The sequence below is a fragment of the Macrosteles quadrilineatus genome, unplaced genomic scaffold (assembly GCF_028750875.1).
Source record: "Macrosteles quadrilineatus isolate MER2022 unplaced genomic scaffold, UCM_ALF_1.0 Scaffold_5__1_contigs__length_97177068, whole genome shotgun sequence".
NCBI lineage: Eukaryota > Metazoa > Arthropoda > Insecta > Hemiptera > Cicadellidae > Macrosteles > Macrosteles quadrilineatus.
The window spans coordinates 16,757,990-16,776,775 of record NW_026542598.1 but is presented as its reverse complement, the minus strand read 5'-3'; the positions used below and the strand labels follow the sequence as shown (position 1 = coordinate 16,776,775).

The 18,786-nt window shown below is 31.6% G+C and overlaps 1 protein-coding gene across 1 annotated transcript in view; it reads right to left on the bottom strand.

Moving 5' to 3' along the window:
- LOC128994290 (cAMP-specific 3',5'-cyclic phosphodiesterase) overlaps positions 1 to 14,077 on the bottom strand; it is a 721,667-nt gene extending 707,590 nt beyond the window's left edge. The window contains exon 1 of the mRNA XM_054418717.1: positions 13,967 to 14,077. The gene's annotated coding sequence lies outside the window, so the exon portion shown is untranslated. The remainder of the gene's footprint in view (positions 1 to 13,966) is intronic.
- Between the last annotated feature and the right edge of the window lie 4,709 nt (positions 14,078 to 18,786).

Sequence of the window (18,786 nt, the reverse complement as noted above, 5' to 3'; positions counted from 1 at the left end):
TACAGTTCCCACAAAACAAATACATTGGTAAAGAAACGTGACATATTTTTACACCGAAGTGAACTTTTAATATGACATTTAATAATACAACAGTACAACAGCTGACCAGCTGATTTACAGCCAGTGCTGCCAACGTATTCCGCACGCATACGACCTTGTCTGCATGTTACGCGCTCACTATTTCGTGCCTTCACGTTGCAAATCTGGAGTGAGACAAAGTAATTAGAGTGATACAATGTTAACATTGTCTCAATGATGAGCGAATTGGCCACTTTGCTTTCTCAAATTAGTGAGAGAACATGTACATTGTTAGGCAACTGTAGGAAAATGATGCTTTCTAACAAAGTTTCTACATTAAATAGTAACAAGACCAGGTTTTGGACCATTCCTTTACAAAAGATTTAATAAATGCAACTAGCGTCAATAGACACAATCAATGAATAAAATCAAATAATGTGCTACCTGCACTTGTACGTAAAATAGTTATAAATTCGTAGGGAAAGTATACAATAGCAAATATGTCAGATTCTTAAACGCTACCTTTTAGAAAAATAAGTAAAGAAATAACATAAATTAATGCATTTTACATATGACGAAGCAATATTAACTATTTACAAATAAGCGATGGATTGAATCCTTAAATTTTATAATAAGGAACTGTTCAAAGGCAGACAGTGATCAAATTGGGTAAACTGTAGACAGTTACGATTGACAAAAATATCCATTATAATTTATTTTGACAGCCCGAGGATTGCGTTTTATGACACATGCCTTGTCAGACACTTCTCAGCAGACACTATAGATTCGCTAGAGCTTGGTACATATGTTTCGTCGGTTGTTTAAAACAACGCCATCGTCAGGCTAACAAAGGGATCTTTTTAGATTTATTATCAGAATAAGCAACACACAGTTTACACAACACAAAAATTAAAAATCCATTAAGGAAAGGCTTTTTAGTTACACGTGTGTACATTGCCGCGGATTGGATTATAGGCACACCTCTTGATCTTTCTACGTCATAAAGAATGCAGGAAAGGGCTACTCGTTAAATCTTTGGATAACTTTGTTGAATCGTTAAATTTGATCTTTCTAGGTCATAGGGAATGCAGGTAAGGGCTAATCGTTAAATCTTTGGTTAACTTTATTGAATCGTTAAGCTCGATCTTTCTACGTCATAAAGAATGCAGGAAAGGGCTACTCGTTAAATCTTTGGATAACTTTGTTGAATTGTTAAATTTGATCTTTCTAGGTCATACGGAATGCAGGTAAGGGCTAATCGTTAAATCTTTGGATAACTTTGTTGAATTGTTAAATTTGATCTTTCTAGGTCATACGGAATGCAGGTAAGGGCTAATCGTTAAATCTTTGGTTAACTTTGTTTAATCGTTAAGCTCGATCTTTCTACGTCATAAAGAATGCAGGAAAGGGCTACTCGTTAAATCTTTGGATAACTTTGTTGAATTGTTAAATTTGATCTTTCTAGGTCATAAAGAATGCAGGAAAGGGCTACTCGTTAAATCTTTGGATAACTTTGTTGAATTGTTAAATTTGATCTTTCTAGGTCATAGGGAATGCAGGTAAGGGCTAATCGTTAAATCTTTGGTTAACTTTGTTGAATCGTTAAGCTCGATCTTTCTACGTCATAAAGAATGCAGGTAAGGGCTACTAGTTAAATCTTTGGTTAACTTGGTTGAATCGTTATATTTAATCTTTCTACGTAATAAGGAATGCAGGTAATGGTTACTTGGTAAATCTACCTTAGGCATTGAACAAAAACTGAACCTACGAATCTTACAGTATTGCTATAGTTTATCAAATGATTTTACCATAGTAAAAGACATTTAACACTCAATACTCAACTTCAACACCTAAACAGTATTATTGGAAGCAAAGATTACATTACAACTACTTGGGAGTAGTATTACTAGACAAAGATATGTAACTGGTTTTGTTCATGTCTGTATTGGTTATTATCGCAATTTGTTGGCCTTGTGTGCTCAGTACATGAACGTTCATTGTAATTAGTTGTCTTTTATGAGCTAAGCAGGACTATTTGCATACGCAAATAGGATATTTTAACATAAGTTTAAACTCAAGAGAATTTTTGTCTTACGTACTTGAAGAAACCTTTATTTTACATGAAACAATAAACGAACTATCTAAACGTTTTATATTCTATTTGTGCGTTTTGGGCAGGTTGCATTTGCAAGAATACTGTCTCTAATAGGGAAATATTTACGACTTTTTACTTTATATCACCGTTTTTTTTACATATTGTAGCACTATTTATGATATTATGCTAATAATTATAAATAGTATATGGACACAAAGTCTGGATCATAGAGGTCGAACCGGTAACTTCAGATTTAATGGCGAATGTCTTAACCACTCACTTATCAAATGCTCTAACACAGCAAATTTGTCATATTAACTTTTAAATATCAATGGAGGGAAATATATATAATTGAAATTATATGCAACAATCTTAATTCATTGTTTGCATCCCCTGGAGTCAACTTTCAACTGTGAAATTTGTCATGATTTATATTCACTTTGTTTTGTATAAATACACACTTTTATAAACCTTATTATTTTGCGGTATATGCCATAGGCATCTGCCTTTTCGAACCGCCAATTTACAGTACATCCAATGGTTTTGCAAAATTAGCTTTTACCAACCAAAACAGAAGTTCAGCAAATTAGAATGTTTTCAAACAATATTAAAAAATTTTGAAAAATCGGTGAACGTAGTATTTTAAATATTGAAAATTTAATTAACAGAATTAAAATACACAAAATATATGCTCTTACAGCATAATGTTATGTCTACGCCGAGTCATTAAAAAAACGTAAACTTTCTTGTTTAAATGTTTAATACAACTCATTAGTCCTAAATAAAATAATACGGCACAACTTAATTTGTTCCTCTTTAGTTTCTAGCTTAGGGTTTACATTTAAACATCTCAAGATCATAAATATATACGAGTGGTTGTTATTAAATTTTAAAACATTCTATAGCAACAAATGTTTGTAGGCCTACTGAAAGTGTGGATACTTTAAAATTTTGTATGCGTTATTTGGCTATTGTTTTTTGTAGTTTCTATAAAAATGATTAAGCTATAACTAACTGTAAATAAGGAAGCATTGAAAAGTTGTCGATTATCAATTCGAACTACCTACTATCATTATGAAAATTTGCCTGTTCGATTCTTGTACTGTAGATGTTTTTACATGCATAGCTCTCATTTGTTTTACAGTCTGACCGTGGGAACTGAGCTACAATCATACATGTACGATCTGTGGTTGCAATTACAATGGCCATGAACCCGTCATCAGTTGACTTGCAGCACAGCGGAATTATAAGAGTAGTCAGACCTTGGCACATCTCCCACTAGGCTCCCATCTCCCATCTCCCAGTATGTAATCTCATCTATTCTTATCACACATTTGACTAGCAGATGATAGCCGACCTGCCGAAAGCCTCACAAATAATAACGGATCCTCTCTGTTTATAAATAGTTCAACTTTACCAAAGTAATAGTTTAGCAACTATTTTTTAGGTCAAGCTAAACTACGGTGTGTTTAAAATGAAAGAGCAGCAGATTATGTTCAATACTTGAAGCCTTTTAATCAACTAAATATACTTTAAACACCACTAGATGGAGCAAAAAATGAAATACTAATGTCCTATATCCTGATCGCCTGATATTATTCCCCAAACAAACTATTGTTTATTTCCAATACTGTCATTCGTGTCACTTTATTCAGATGACCGAGTTAATCGGATGCTGGTTTTCTAGCATACACAACCGGTTTCCACAAACTCCCTATGCCATTCATTAATTTGCTGTACCAATGAGGGGTCAAGTTTTCGAAATATTCGTTGCACTTAAATAATGTATTGATTAGTATTTTCGAACACTCCCAAACAGGAATCATTTTTTCTCAAGCAGTTTAAATTTATCGCAATAAAAAGGATAGTGAAAATTAAAAAAATATTTTCACTAGTAAATCTTTCAAAGGAAATACCATAAGATGACCGATGTTAACGATTTATATTCCTTTTTATAATGTCATGGGTATTAAAACCTAAAAAATTAAGATAATGCTTAAATAACTGAATTGGAAAACATTATTTTGACAATAATTTGCAAATTGTGCTATTTCAAATACATAAAATAACATAAGATTATTGTTAACTTGCGTGTAACTGATTTCCATTAACATAAAAAAGGCTTTATTTTATCTACTTTTATGATGATTTTTGTATACAGGGGTAAAAGTATTTGGAAAATCATATTGCATAATTTAAAGGATTAAAAAGTGTTTGTATCGTTCTTATGATACTACGTGACATCTATGTGAGCTTTTTGTATTAATAGCTTTGGTATTTCCCTGATAACTAATTTGTAAATCGTTGTTGCAAATGGGTGGATTACACATCACATTGTTTCTATTTTACGTTTCTAAACCTCAAGACCAAAGACCCTTGAAGCTATTTTTATGAATTTATATTCGGCTAAGATAAATAATAATGACGTACGTGAAGGATTAAATTTTAGCACACCTGCCAGAGGCCGAAACAGTTGATAGTTTTGTTGTGCCAATGTACTGAGCTGCTGCCAACTTCCAACGCTACAATCAGCTGTTTGTTAACCCATTGTTTGTTTGCTCTATGGATCATTTACTGCCACGTAGGTGAAGAGAGAGACTTTGTAGTATAGTATATCAACTTCTTGGGATTTTTTTGTTAGGAGTTTTTCTGACAATTTAACATGTGGCTGTATTGTTTTTTATATAGGTATTGACTCCGTCATTTACAGGCAAAATACTTGACGAAATCTAGGATGCATTTCACCTATCCTCGTTTGTGGCACTACAATTCAACAGAAGATTTCTTCAGTATATTTTCAGTTCTACGTTCCGATAGTCTCACAACGACTAACATTAGAGTCCACTGTAAATGTACGTACATAACATACATTCAAGGCCAGCAGATTTTTATACATCTTGAGTAATGTGTACAATAACACGTTTTTTAATAAGGGGAACTTGTTTTTATTTTCTTAGGAAATTTGCATTACTAATAAAAGAGCGTGATGTGCTTGTTTAAAGCCTAGCACTTGTTATTAGCAATTACCTCGACGTTTTGGGATTAACACCACTTAAGCATTGTTTCTCTTTTAAAAATACTTGTAATAAAATAAACTTGTAAAGCCTTGTTAGACAAATCTTTAATTTTATTTATTGTTGCCTATTTCCACATTTATTTTATGAAGGTTGTTGATAAGGAAGGTTTTGTAGTGCTTTTATCGATGAGTGTCTTAAATATATTATTATTGATTCTATGTAAACTTATGAACCTTTCATGCAACAGTGTAAATTACTAAAACTTCAGTCAATACAAACCAAGCGAATGCAAAGTGTGGTTTTTAGTTTTTTTTATTTATTTGAATTTAACGTAAATTTAGGTAATACAACACACAACGATAACAAATCTAATTTATAAGCAATTATGATATTGCACATATATTCCCAGGTACGACGAACAGCAAGATGGCGTTGTAAATAAAAATCTATTAGGGTGGAATATAAAAAAAAATTAAATGTCTTCAGATCTGTAATGGAACTACCGATTAAGAAATCTAAGGTACTAAAATTGACAAAGGAGGAATTCTCTTTTGCGTTGTAGAAAACAGTAAATGGCCAATGTGAAGGGCCACAAGAATGCTTGTGTCGAGAGGCGGGATGCTGCTGGGTGAAAACGCCCCTCTTTGCCACCCTTAACGTGCCTGTTCTGTGTCGTACACACCAGTTGGAATTCATATTTTTTACAGATATGTTGTAACTTTTATGAATTACTAATGAAAAACTCAATATTTTAACAATATAAGAAGGTGCGCGAGCTCACTCAAAAACGTTGCAGACTAAATTGGCTTTTATTTGTAAATTTATTATATTTCATCACAGGTATTTAGCAGTTGCATTTTAAACTAAAAGTTCACATATATTTCGTTGATTAATGTTCAAAAATAGTTTTATTAACTTTTTGTAAATGTACACAAAAAAGCACACAAACAATTTGTTATACTTTCATGAGAATAATTACAAAATAATGTCAAGTCTGAAGGTCAGGGTTCTCGTTTTTCTAGTCGCAATTGATTTTGACTGTGTATTAAATCCACGATCTTACTGTCCCCATTAAACCTTAAGCTGCATGTATCTGTCTAGGAATGTTTTGAATTATTAGTTTCTCAAGCAAAGAGAACATTTTATGTATCGGAGTTGTGGATTTATTACTTACTTAACAGCCATGGATACTTTGATTTACTGTTCATAAGTTGTAGATTATTCCTAACGATAATCTTAATCGGTCTTGTATCGTTTATGCATTCCCCAAACCAGAGTGATTTGTGTATAAAGCCTAGTTATGGTTAAAGGGTAAATATTATACAAAACAGTATTGTTTGTACTAATTATATACTTTACATATAAGCACTTTTTGTTAAAAGCTGTAATGTATCAAACCTATGACAATAGTTTTATAGACGACAAGTCAATTTAAAGAGGTTCGGACCTTGTGGTCAAATATTTACCAAAGTGGGAATATCGACCTGTGGACATATTCATGAATAAAATATTTGTTTGTTTGTCGTCGGCTTGATTATTCCACAAGCTAGTTGGGGAATGGTTACTCCCGTTGTCAGATCCTGTATTTGAACGAATAATAGTTTTAGTTTGTATTTTTGTTGTGTTAGTTTCGATAACATATACCCTTTTTAACCTAACCTACTATATTATATCACCTCATAATCTACATCCATGTGTGTAAGACTATAGAAAAGTATTTCAATGGTAACCAAACTATTGACACGAAGTATAGGAAATCTGCATTTGCAAACATTCTATATTTATAACCTACATAAAAACAACGAATGATTTTTATATCAGTATAACATATCCAACACCAATCTACTTAACAATAACCTACAGTATACTCTACGTTAAAGAGAATCAATTTTAAAAAGCAAGGGAAATGGAAAGTCGGAGGTAAATTAAATAAATTACAGCCAATAAGTAAACGTTATCAACTTAAGTGCGGCGCAGCATCAACACTTCGGAAACCACTCGGTAAAAGGGAAAGTTCAGTGTGTGCTGAAGCTTTGTTTCTCCTTAAATAAATAAAAAAAAAACTTTTGTTGGAATTGTATTTAATTGTAGATTGATATTTACAAACTCACCTAAGGATTTGTGATTTTAGTAGTTAATAATACTTTCGTTAGATTTTAAATATAATAATCCAAAAGTATACTAATATTGACTTAACAATTCTGTAAGTATGTGTATAGTGTATAAATGAATATGCTATAAATTCTTTGTAGGGATGTGTTTTAAGCTAGTAAATAACCGCTTAAGAAAAACAAATGTTGGCACACATAAACGTATAAGGGCCACAATGTATTTTCTTGTTTTGGTAATTGTATTTCATATGGCCTTTTGAAACTAAAAAGGAAAAATCTAAATTGACAAACGAATGTGAGTTTCACTTAAAGTTAAAATTTAAAAAGATAGGCAGCATTAAACCAATAAATATTTTAGAAAAATTGTGCTTACTAACACTGCTTGTAAATTTACTACCACTGATGTATTTTTTGACTATTTAGTAGCCTACTTTAAACTTTTGGTAAATATTTTAGAATCAATAAAAAACTGTGATATTTTATGAAGCGTGGTATTTTAATATGCCTTTTATGCTCAAGCAATGAATGAATCCCCCATTTATAGGTTCGCCGTCCTTATAGATAAGAATAAGCCTTACTAATCTTAAGGAATCATTCTGTTTGGTATACATATATAGGATGGTTTTTAAGTTGTTTTTTTTTTCATTTCTTGTTTACATAACCAACATTAGTCTTTTTAAAAAATAATTAAAATAAAATCATAAAAATCTAAAATTTTATGGTTTACCGTTAAAACGTCTCTTCTTCCTTGATATTAAAATGATAAACATAAAACACTCGTCATAATAGGCTTCAATATTTTGAAAATTATTCTTGCAGTTATTGAATCTGAGGTTGTCTGTACCCAAATACTGTATGTCTAAGACATTAACATGAACTGAGTTGAGCTAAGTACAACAATGGTCACAGACAACGATGACGTAACTGTGTTATCAGTTAAGTATGTCACACGCAGGTAACGGCGTCCCTTTGTTATCGGCTGAGGATAATACAGACCGGAAATAGTGACCTTACCCACCCGAATACTAACACTGCACTGGCCACCCGCAGCGCAACATGTAGTTACTGTCAGTATAACACGTATGACGGTTCTTACATTTAAATGGTTGTCATGTAAAGTATAAACGATAGTAGTTTACTAAAGTACTAAAAATGGATCAGCCGGATCAAATATCATAAACGTGCCTTGATTAATAGAGTGATCCAGAGGATAGAGTATAATAACTTAAAAGGTTTTTTTACTTTCTCTAATATTAGATCATTAATAAAACAAATGAACATAAATCTAGATCAATACACAAAAAAATTATCATGTTTTAAAATATTTGTTTATTTAAACTAAAAGGAGAATTGAACGTTCTTTGAATTCGACAGTTCCTTTCACAAAAAGCGATAAGTTAAATGATAATGATAATTTAAATTCAATACACAACTGAGTTCCACAACGCAAGAAATGGTTAAATATCCTTGCAGCAAGCTGCGTGTTATGTAAAACTATTATTACACCTATTGTCAGAATTATAAGAAATGCCTTTATAACAGCTTATTATCAGTTACGATTAAAGTATATATTTTACTGTTATAGTAAAACGTCTAATCAACGTCAATAAAACGTGATCAATAAAACGTCTGTTAGAACGTCTAATCAATAAAAATGACTAAAAATAAATTCATGTGAAATTTCAACTATAATAGGTCCTATGCACGAAAACGGTTAATTTACAGTAAGAAACTTTAGCTATGACATACAATGTTATTGAAATTCAAAATCAATATTTCATTTACTTGGTTTAAATATTAAACAAATTTCAGGATAACTAACAATATTGTTCCTAAAACTATGTTAGCTAAACAGCTAACAGTGTAGAATATAAAGATATGTACATATATCATGTACATATATATCATATATATATATATATTGAATATATAAAGATAATGTACTGGAGATAAAAATTAAAGAAAGAAAATTAAAGACGGTTTCGTCGTCTTCTTTTAAGACTCTTCCTGAACTTAAGGTCTAATTTTTATCTTTATTTATATTTATCTTTATCTTTAATTTTTATCTCCAGTACATTATATTTATAGGTGTAAGAGAACTGAAAAAAAATAAGTTTTACTAAAATTCTATTATCATAAAAAGTTCATTCACCACGACTTCACTGGATTCAAAAATTAGGCACGTTGAAATTATTTCATACTACTGGCATTAGTTCCTCTTTACAAAAAGTTTCGTTGAAACGGAAATGAGAAAAGTTGGCTGTTCAGCATCTGACTATAATAACGAAGCGGAGCCAATATAAGAAGGGTAATAATGTTTTAGCTCCATCAAAGGAATCTCGCACTGGTATTCACTCGAGGGTTCTATTATTATATAACAAAAGTTTGTGAGATTGAAAATTGCCATTTCGCCCTCGGATTGTACAGGCAATATCGTCCAGTAATGTACTGAACTATGATGACATAATGTTGCCTTTTGTTGTTTTACCTAATGGTTCTTACTTTATCTGGCCAAGTTCAATTTTACAATAACAATAGTTTTGAGGCGTAAGCCATAGTTATTTTTCAACGTTCTACAGATTTAAGTGGCCTAAGTGGCCATTAAAGTCTTTACTTGCGTATTAATAAATCTAAGTCTACTAAATCGTATAATATAATAGTTTCAAGAATAAATTAACACTGTACATGTAATCTACTAGAAACACTAATAGATAAATGTATGTAATAATGTAATGTAGTACAATTACTGAATTATAGTTTGACTACGAAATCCATAAATTTATATGGATTTTGTAGTCATACTGTTGTCTAAAGGTTATATTTGTGGAAGAGAAAATTTAATGACTTTTTAAATTCATGAAAAAGCTAAAGTAAATAAAGCAAAGTGATTACAGAGAATTTTCTGTTTTTTCTTGGTATGCCAATCTCCGTTCACTTACCAAATCCTATAACGGCCAAAAGTCAAAAGAGAAACTAGTGATGTATCTAAAATGATTCTGGGTATGGTAACCACGCATTAATAGACATTAATTTCACTGTTCAATAGATCTTACTTGATCAAATAATATTTAGAGATGGTACATATCATAAAAAAATAATGGATTTTTAGTTTTTTTCATAAACTGTACTGAACTAGCTCATCCATCAACAATTGCATGTCAGAATTTTATTTTAATGATCAAGCAAAAACTGAATGATGCACTAAGGATAACCGTTAAATAATAATTAAATAATGTTATTATTTAATAATGTTAAATAATAATAACAATAACAATGTAATTTAATAATGTTATTGTGTTATTATTAATAATTTTATGTTAAATAATGTGTATTATGGATAATAATTAAAGGATGTTTGTGATAATCTATTGTGTACGATGTGTTTAATAGAATAAATAGTAGGAATATTTTCATCTAATAGGTGATACATGCAAACAAATATTTTTATAATCTTATGTTATCGATAAACCTTCGGTTTTTTTTATTATTTGTATTGTGCTGTCATGGTTAAGTTATTTGATACAAACTTAACTTAGGTGATGGTACTTTTCAGTTAAAAAAAAACTCACTAACAGGAGTTTATGAATGCTTATGAGTTTATGTGCTTATAAACAATCACTAGAGTGTTTTATGAATGATATATTTTAAAACTTACATTGTGTATCGGATGATGTAAATTAATGACATGGTTCATGAAATTATATAGTTATCTTTCAGGTTATGCATTTAATCTGCTACTAATACACAGAGTTGTGTTTGAAATTTTCAAAGATCAAAAAGTTCAAAAACTAATTTTAAGAGACACAAATAATTTTCTAAAATTGAATAAATCACCCAACGTTATGCTAAGATAAAGCTACTATTCCCCATACTTGTAACACAGTTACTATACTTAAACACTACAATATCCTCCATCTCTATAAGATAGTCCATGTATTGGTCCTTATTTCAGAAGTTTCGCTCAACTGACTATAATGGCCTGCGGAAACGATGGCCTTACACGCCCAAATGCTAATTTGGCCGTGTGCCACCCGTGGTGCCCCATACAACACTTCTACTGCGGTGTTATATTTACCCTAGGAATAATATTAGAACACCTAGCTCTCACTTTTTATTAGGTCACCTTATTGCTTGAAAAAGTAAATGTTACAACATTATTGAGTAACAAAACCTACTAGGCCTACAAGTTAATTTTTCATAATTTAGTGGAAGTCAATACTTCCACTAAATTATGAAAAATTAACTTGTAGGCCTACATACAATAATTCCAGAGACTGAAAATACAACGGATAGGATGCGTCAAAAGAAGGGTAATGGTGGATGTAATGTATAAAAGCACTCAAGCTATCACAAGAGAGGGTTTGTTATAATACACCTCATTTGTATTTTGAAACAGAGTTCATGCAAAATGTGTTTTGTAAATATTTTGACAGTATTTGTTCCATATTCGTACTTCTATTATTTACGATTAAGTACATTGTTATATTTAATAAAAAAGCTATAGATGGATTTATAGGATAGTTTTATGTTGTTTAGGGAATAAATGTTTTTAATAAATGGTTCCTTAACATTTGTTATCTATAGGCCAACAAACTATTTAGGAGAAAAATAATATATATACTATAAAAAATATATTCTGTTATCTTACGAGGGCATCAACCTTAAGGTTGCCCTTCGCGTAACAATTTAAATTTACTTGTTTAAAACTTAATATATATGCAGAAGAGATAAGATAAGCAATGTACACTAAACTGAACACCGGAACTTACCTACTCATGAGATATGATGAGTTTTACTCTGCATTGCAACGGTGTTGGATTCCTTATTTACATTATATTACAATTTTTTTCTTAATTATTCTGTTCCAAGAAAGAAATAGGCTATACTTATTATTTATTACGGAGCGTAAAGACGAATACTGTAGTTCTAATGCCACTTAAAACATATATTTGTGATAATTATTTTTACTAAAAGCTTTAAACTTAAACGAGGGTAAGTCGTGTAGGATTTCTGTTACATACAGTAAATCTAAACTAACCTAGTGGGTCTTATGATTTAATTTTCCCAAATAAAATGGACCATGACATGACGTGCCCTCTTATGTTTCATTTATTTGTCATATTGTGTGTATAATTAAACCAATAGACGATATGAGCTTAAAGTGTTTTTATACATATTTTATCCACTTTGGTAAAACCAATACACGCACCATGTTGAATAAGGAGATGTTTACTCTAATTTGCTTGTGACTGACATTGTTGAAATAAAGTAGTTATTGAAGGAATTGTATGGTTATAGTAGTTTTATTGAATATTAAATTTGTAATCATACTGATCAGCAAAGTTTCATAGTTATTGTCGTTGATTAATAATACTGCTATGATATTTTTTGCTCGCATTAATGTTGTGTGCAGAAAATCCTATGAATTTACTTTAAATATTATATATTAAATATCAGTGATATATATAATAAATATACATATTATTATATATTAAATATCAGTAGGTAACCATAAAAAGTGAGATCTGACGATTTGAGTTATTTTTTCAAGCACAGCACTTCAAAATATTTCAAAGTTGCAATAAATTAATGTCTCTGTAGCTGTAGATATGGTTTGTATAATTGGCCCTGTTTTGGCAGCATCTAGCTTTGGTTTGTTTACAAACAAGGCAGCCTCCTGACGTCACACGCCAGCTAAGCTATTAGATAACAAACATGCCTTCAACCTCCCCAGCACACACAAGCATGCGGTGCGGATGCTGATATTAACAATGACTTTCAACCCTTGTTGAATATTAACTACAGCTCTTAAGATGTTTCATATTGTAACACTCTCAACAGATAAAGTAGTAAAGTATGGCAATTAAGTTTATTAGTTTTTGTGATACACAAACGGTATTCCACTTACTGTGTACTATACCATACGGTACGAACTCGATGGTAATACTAATACAGTAGGGTATATATTTTAAACGTTTTTATAAACGTAGAATATTTACTGTCTTATTTACCAACAATGAATAGAGAATCTTTATTTGTTTAAAACCTTTGTACTGATGAGTTATTATCCTGTTATTTATATAAAATAACATAAGTTGATAGTTTATAGTTTCAAACCTGTACCATCTGGAAAAATAAAACCACATAAATATAATGTTATTAACAAAACAAACTTCACGTATTCCCATTGAACCTTCAAAACCGCAATTGTAATCGAAAAATACAAAGAAAGGAGGTTTATTCTGCAATCGTCTTTATGGCCTTAACATACAATCAATTTAGGGATGCGATATCACCTGTTACTCAGCTAGGCATTACGAGGAGCGGAAGAGTAGCCGAATGTAGGGGTAAGTGGGGGAGGGTCCGCCCTACACCACCCACACTGGAAGTATTGTGGCCCTGAAAATACTCAATACTCCTACATACCGGCATAAATCGGCGAATATCCTCATCTAGGGGTACAATATGATCCTAACCAACAAACACGGACACTATACTTTCACCAGTAAACATATGATGATCATGGAACAAGGATGATGATAGTATTGCTCTACCATATCCACCACAGTGGTGTTTACATCGCTGTCAATTATTGCTACCAATGGTATTCATATATTAAAAATAAATTGGACACGATATCGTGCATTTATTTCCATCCAGCGATGCGACACTAAAGGGCGGCAATACTATCGATTTTGGCGGGAGACACAGAGAGGACTGCTTACTTTGCACTGACACTCGTTCACTTCACTTGACACACAGATCGCGCACTGACACAACTACAGGCGGTTTTAACATCGCGAGAGAGGACTTTGCCGCAACGACTATTGCCAGCGTACTGACTACTGAGTGAGGTGGGGGCGCGGCACGCCGAGGGGAAGTAGGAGAGTGGTGGTGGGGGTGATAAGCCGGTGATTGTACACCACTGAGGATTCCACCTGTGGAAACGGTCGTAAGTCAAGGATTATCAATGGAAAAAGTACGTAGTTTTACTTTCGTTAGTGAAATTGGCAATGCAACACATAACTACATGTTAACATTGTAATAATTTGACACAATTAGTACTCATACGTATATTACCAAACATCGTAGAGGTGATACAAATTTCAAAATGTCTTCATTGTACGCTTTTCGTCCTTAATATTCTACAGTTTCGTAGAAAAAACTTTATGGATAACCTGGGTCCAAGGTTTGCTCCAACTCCAACATGCAATAGAGACTTTTTCAATGTATTGTTAGTTAAATTCTCTCCTTTGAGCATATTTACTTACTAAACAAATTAAGTTCAAGGTATTATGAGGCCAATTAGTTAAATAAGTATCATAGTTTGCAGCAGTTATATTGCCTAAAATCATACAATTGCTAACAAATATATCGTCACATGCAGTTATTGTAGGTTCAAATTTAGTTAAACAAACAAACAAATAAATTTAAAGATCTCTGCATGAACTGTACAGAACTTCAGCCTTCAGCAAATGCATAAGAATAATAAGTCTATAAGGAAGTATGGTATGATAAAACCTTAGGTACACACAACATAATCATTTCACGCAACAGAGTACATAACAGTTTATCTGGTATGATATAACCCCTTAGTAAGTAAGCCTAAATATGTCTCATAGCATGTAATTCAACTCTATGAAACTCTAGACAAACAGATGGATACTCCTAATTGCTTTGATTATAGAATCATAACAAGATCATGTTAAGTTAATCAACCAAGCACTTGCAAGAATATTAGTAAAGTAGATAAGCTTATTGTTATATAAAATATTGACGAGTGTATGCGTAGATATTGTAATTAGAGTAAATTATTTTATAAAACCATCGCCGGTAATTTGGTTAACACCCCTTAAATGGAAAGAACATCGTCCACAATAATTTAAATATGAAATTTAATGTTTAATTTAATTAGTTGCTGTTTACATAGTTATTCGTGGAACAGCGAATGTTTTTAGCCCAATTTTAATTATTTTTTTTTCTTTCTTCTTTTTTTTTAAAAGAGGTTGGCGGCCTCTTTTAACCTTGCATTTGCCCGTCCACATAGACTACAGATGTGTGCGTGGAACGTATCCAGCAAAGCAAGGGGTGAGCCGGTACAGTACAAAGGTGAACTGTACTGATAAAAGTTAGTGGCAGTGACCAGGATCCGAACCCACGACACTACTGCCATGGGCCCGAAGTCCACGACGCTACCGACTGAGCCACCGACTCACCTTTATTATTAATTTATTTAGATCTAACACTGTAGGTATAGTATATCAATACGTTCTTTCAAACTAAGCTATTAAATTCTTCCCTAAGCCATTGCTGTGTAATAAAATATCTTAGCTTATTCTAATAGTTTTTCTTTTATTAAATTAATAGTTGATTTTCAAATATTATATCTAAAATAGGATCATCAATGTATGGGAATTTAAACGCGAGCTCATATCTCTGAGTCCTTTGATAGGAAACTCCTGAAAGAGAATTTCAGAGTAACTCATAAAGAAATCAAGGTGAACTCTGCGAGAGTTTTGAAGTAAAGCAGCAAAGCAATCAGGAAGTAAAAGATGACTCGACACCTTGGAAAACGCTTAGTAAACCAGAGAAAGGTTACTTCAACCTCTCTCCTATTTCCCACTGGGAGTTATTTAATTGATAGTGAGTTTTGATTCGATTAAATAATAATCCATCACTCCTAATTGAATTGAGGATAAATGAATTAGCGGTGCTTTATAACAATTTTACGCTGTGTGATAATGTTTAAAATCATAGTTCGATTTTATAAATGAATACAAAATATATTGTTTACAGATGAATATTTATTCTTTTAAAGTGTTGTGTTTTTTTTATTTGTTTATTTAAGATCACTGTACTCTCTTTACTCATAAGAATGATAATTGTGAAGTAGATTATATTAAAATATCACCACTGTAGTAAACCAGTAGACTAAGTGAATTTCATTTTGTCTGATTGGAATACTGTAAAACTAAAACAAATTTAAATTTAGTCCCTATTTAAACTGCATTACGAGTAATTACGTTTTCTGCTAGCTACGAGAAAGGTAAATAGCGTTTTAAATCAAAAGTATAGGATGAAATAACGAAATTAACGATATATGATCCAAATATACTCATAAACAAGCAAACTACAACAGTTATCCTTTTCTTTATAACAATGACATGGGAATTACAAATGCAAAGTTTTTTTAGTTTTGGTGTAACCTTTAATCACATTACAATGCTTCAATATACAGAATTATTTGGGTTTTTTTATCACCACTTCAGCAAAACATAAAAAATAATCCAAAATGTTGTGGGTTTTTCACACAGGCATTGTAATAAAAAAAATTATCATTCCCGAACTTTCTGGTTTGCTAACTCCTTAAAGTTTGTCCAGCTCTTTATGTTCAAGGAATCAAAACTAACCAAAATTACTCATATATACGGTGAAAGGCAGGTAATTTTGGCCTCTGATGACATCAAAATTAAAATTATTGTTTTTTTTTATAAATTTGCTAACAAAATCCATTTGTGTTAGATGATGGTTGAAATTTTTCTTTTGAGTAAAGAACCTGCTTCTTGATAATATCCAAATGACGTCAGCATTTATGGTCATGTCACCAATCGCATATTCAATTCAAGTAGCCATGACATTTACAACAATCACAGATGACAGCTGCTTACAACAATGACATATATGTAAGTTTAAAATGAGATTTTTGCAATCGTTTGGGAACTTGTATAATACGCCAAGGAGAAATACATAAGGCAAGTGGTTGCATTGTTTAAATACCTATTTAAATACATAATCCATTGTAAAAAGTCAATTTAATAAATTTGCGAGTTTGATAAGTTCATTGTAATGCTATAATTCTAACATGTACATGTTGCTCGAAATCGAGCAATTGCAAAGAAGTACAGGAGTTATTTATAAACAAATGACTTGTTTAAAAACTAATAACGGTCATAATTTCCAATAATTTTCAGAGTCGACTAAAAGATCATTAATTAATGGAAATACTCACAATTTACATAACAGTCATATTCCAGTTAAAAGGGTAATTTTTTTACTATCAAACTGCCCATGGATGGGAAAAGGTAAGCTTACAATTTAAGTCAACGTAAAAAGGCTTTCAGCTTTTATAAAGTACGTACCTAAGTTATTTTAGCCAATTTGTAGACAATAAGGTGTAGGCTACTTTAAACTCTACAGAACAGAGTTAGGCAAAAACTGGCAGAACTCTGAAATGGTGTTATTTATTATAGGCCTACTCATATGTCAAATTATTCAAATAAAAATTCAATAACTAATAACTTATATCACTAAACACAAACCAACATCCAAAACTATACACATTTTTAATACAACATGGATAAATTACACATTGACTGTTTACAATTAATATCTGTTCTTCTTCTCACTTTTAATGTTTGCTTCGAAACGGAAAAAATCTGTTTCATAATCATCGAAATAGATTTATAATAATAAATCTATCATTAGTTTTAAGATTATTTAAACCTTCCACATAATTGTTTTATTTTTATGGATAAGCTGTCTGAAATTGTGAAATAGGCATTTGACAGTTCTGGTTGTTTGCATTTAAATGTCAAAGCAAATGTAAACATTGTGAATTTTCTCATGCTTCCATGGAGACCAATTATTAATATTGAATTTCTGACAACAGCTGAAGTTTGAAAACAATGATTGTTTCCCATGTTAATCTTATGGAGAAGTATGAAACTTTAAAGGGCCCCAGGGCCTCACTCTCTAATTATTTATCTTTTTTTTTTTTTTTAAAGAGGTTGGCGGCCTCTTTTAACCTTGCATTTGCCCGTCCACATAGACTACAGATCTGTGCGTGGAACGTATCCAGCAAAGCAAGGGGGGGGATATCTAAAAAGAAAGTTTCCTGCACATCTTCACGTTACGCTCTTTCCAATGACACCTAAAACATTTCAATCGGTTCGGTAGTTTCGAAAGAGTAATTGTCACAAAAATCCTGCTTGCGTATTAAATAAGTAAATAGATTTGTAACTGATTAATTAGGGTAATTGTCTAATATTATGACTGATAATTTATAATCAAATCTTATTACTCTATTGTCTTAAATGTAATAATGTCAAATAAGCTTGCACTCTCTTGTTTATTAATATTATTAGATCACCTGGTTCTCGAGCCAGACCCATTTATTAATATTCCCGCCGCAGCAAAACTGCAGGATAAACGAATTTAAATTTGCCTTTTGGGATTTCTACATAAACATGTAAAATATTTTCTTAAACTTGTCTGATTTATTCCCTTTTAAGGTAACTTTGGGTTTACAGAGTGAGTTTTGAGGTTTGCTGCTTCAGGGAGTGTAATAATAAAGTGTGTTTTTTTTTTTTGTATTATAAGCTTAGTAACAAATGGATAAGTTTGCCATGTTGGCCCGGGTGCAGGACTCACCGGATATGAGAAATTCGCTAAAATCTTAAAAACGTCTTAACTATAAAAAAATACCCCCACTACAGCAAACCTACAGCTAAGCGAATTTCCCTTTACCTGATTGGATTTTCAATTA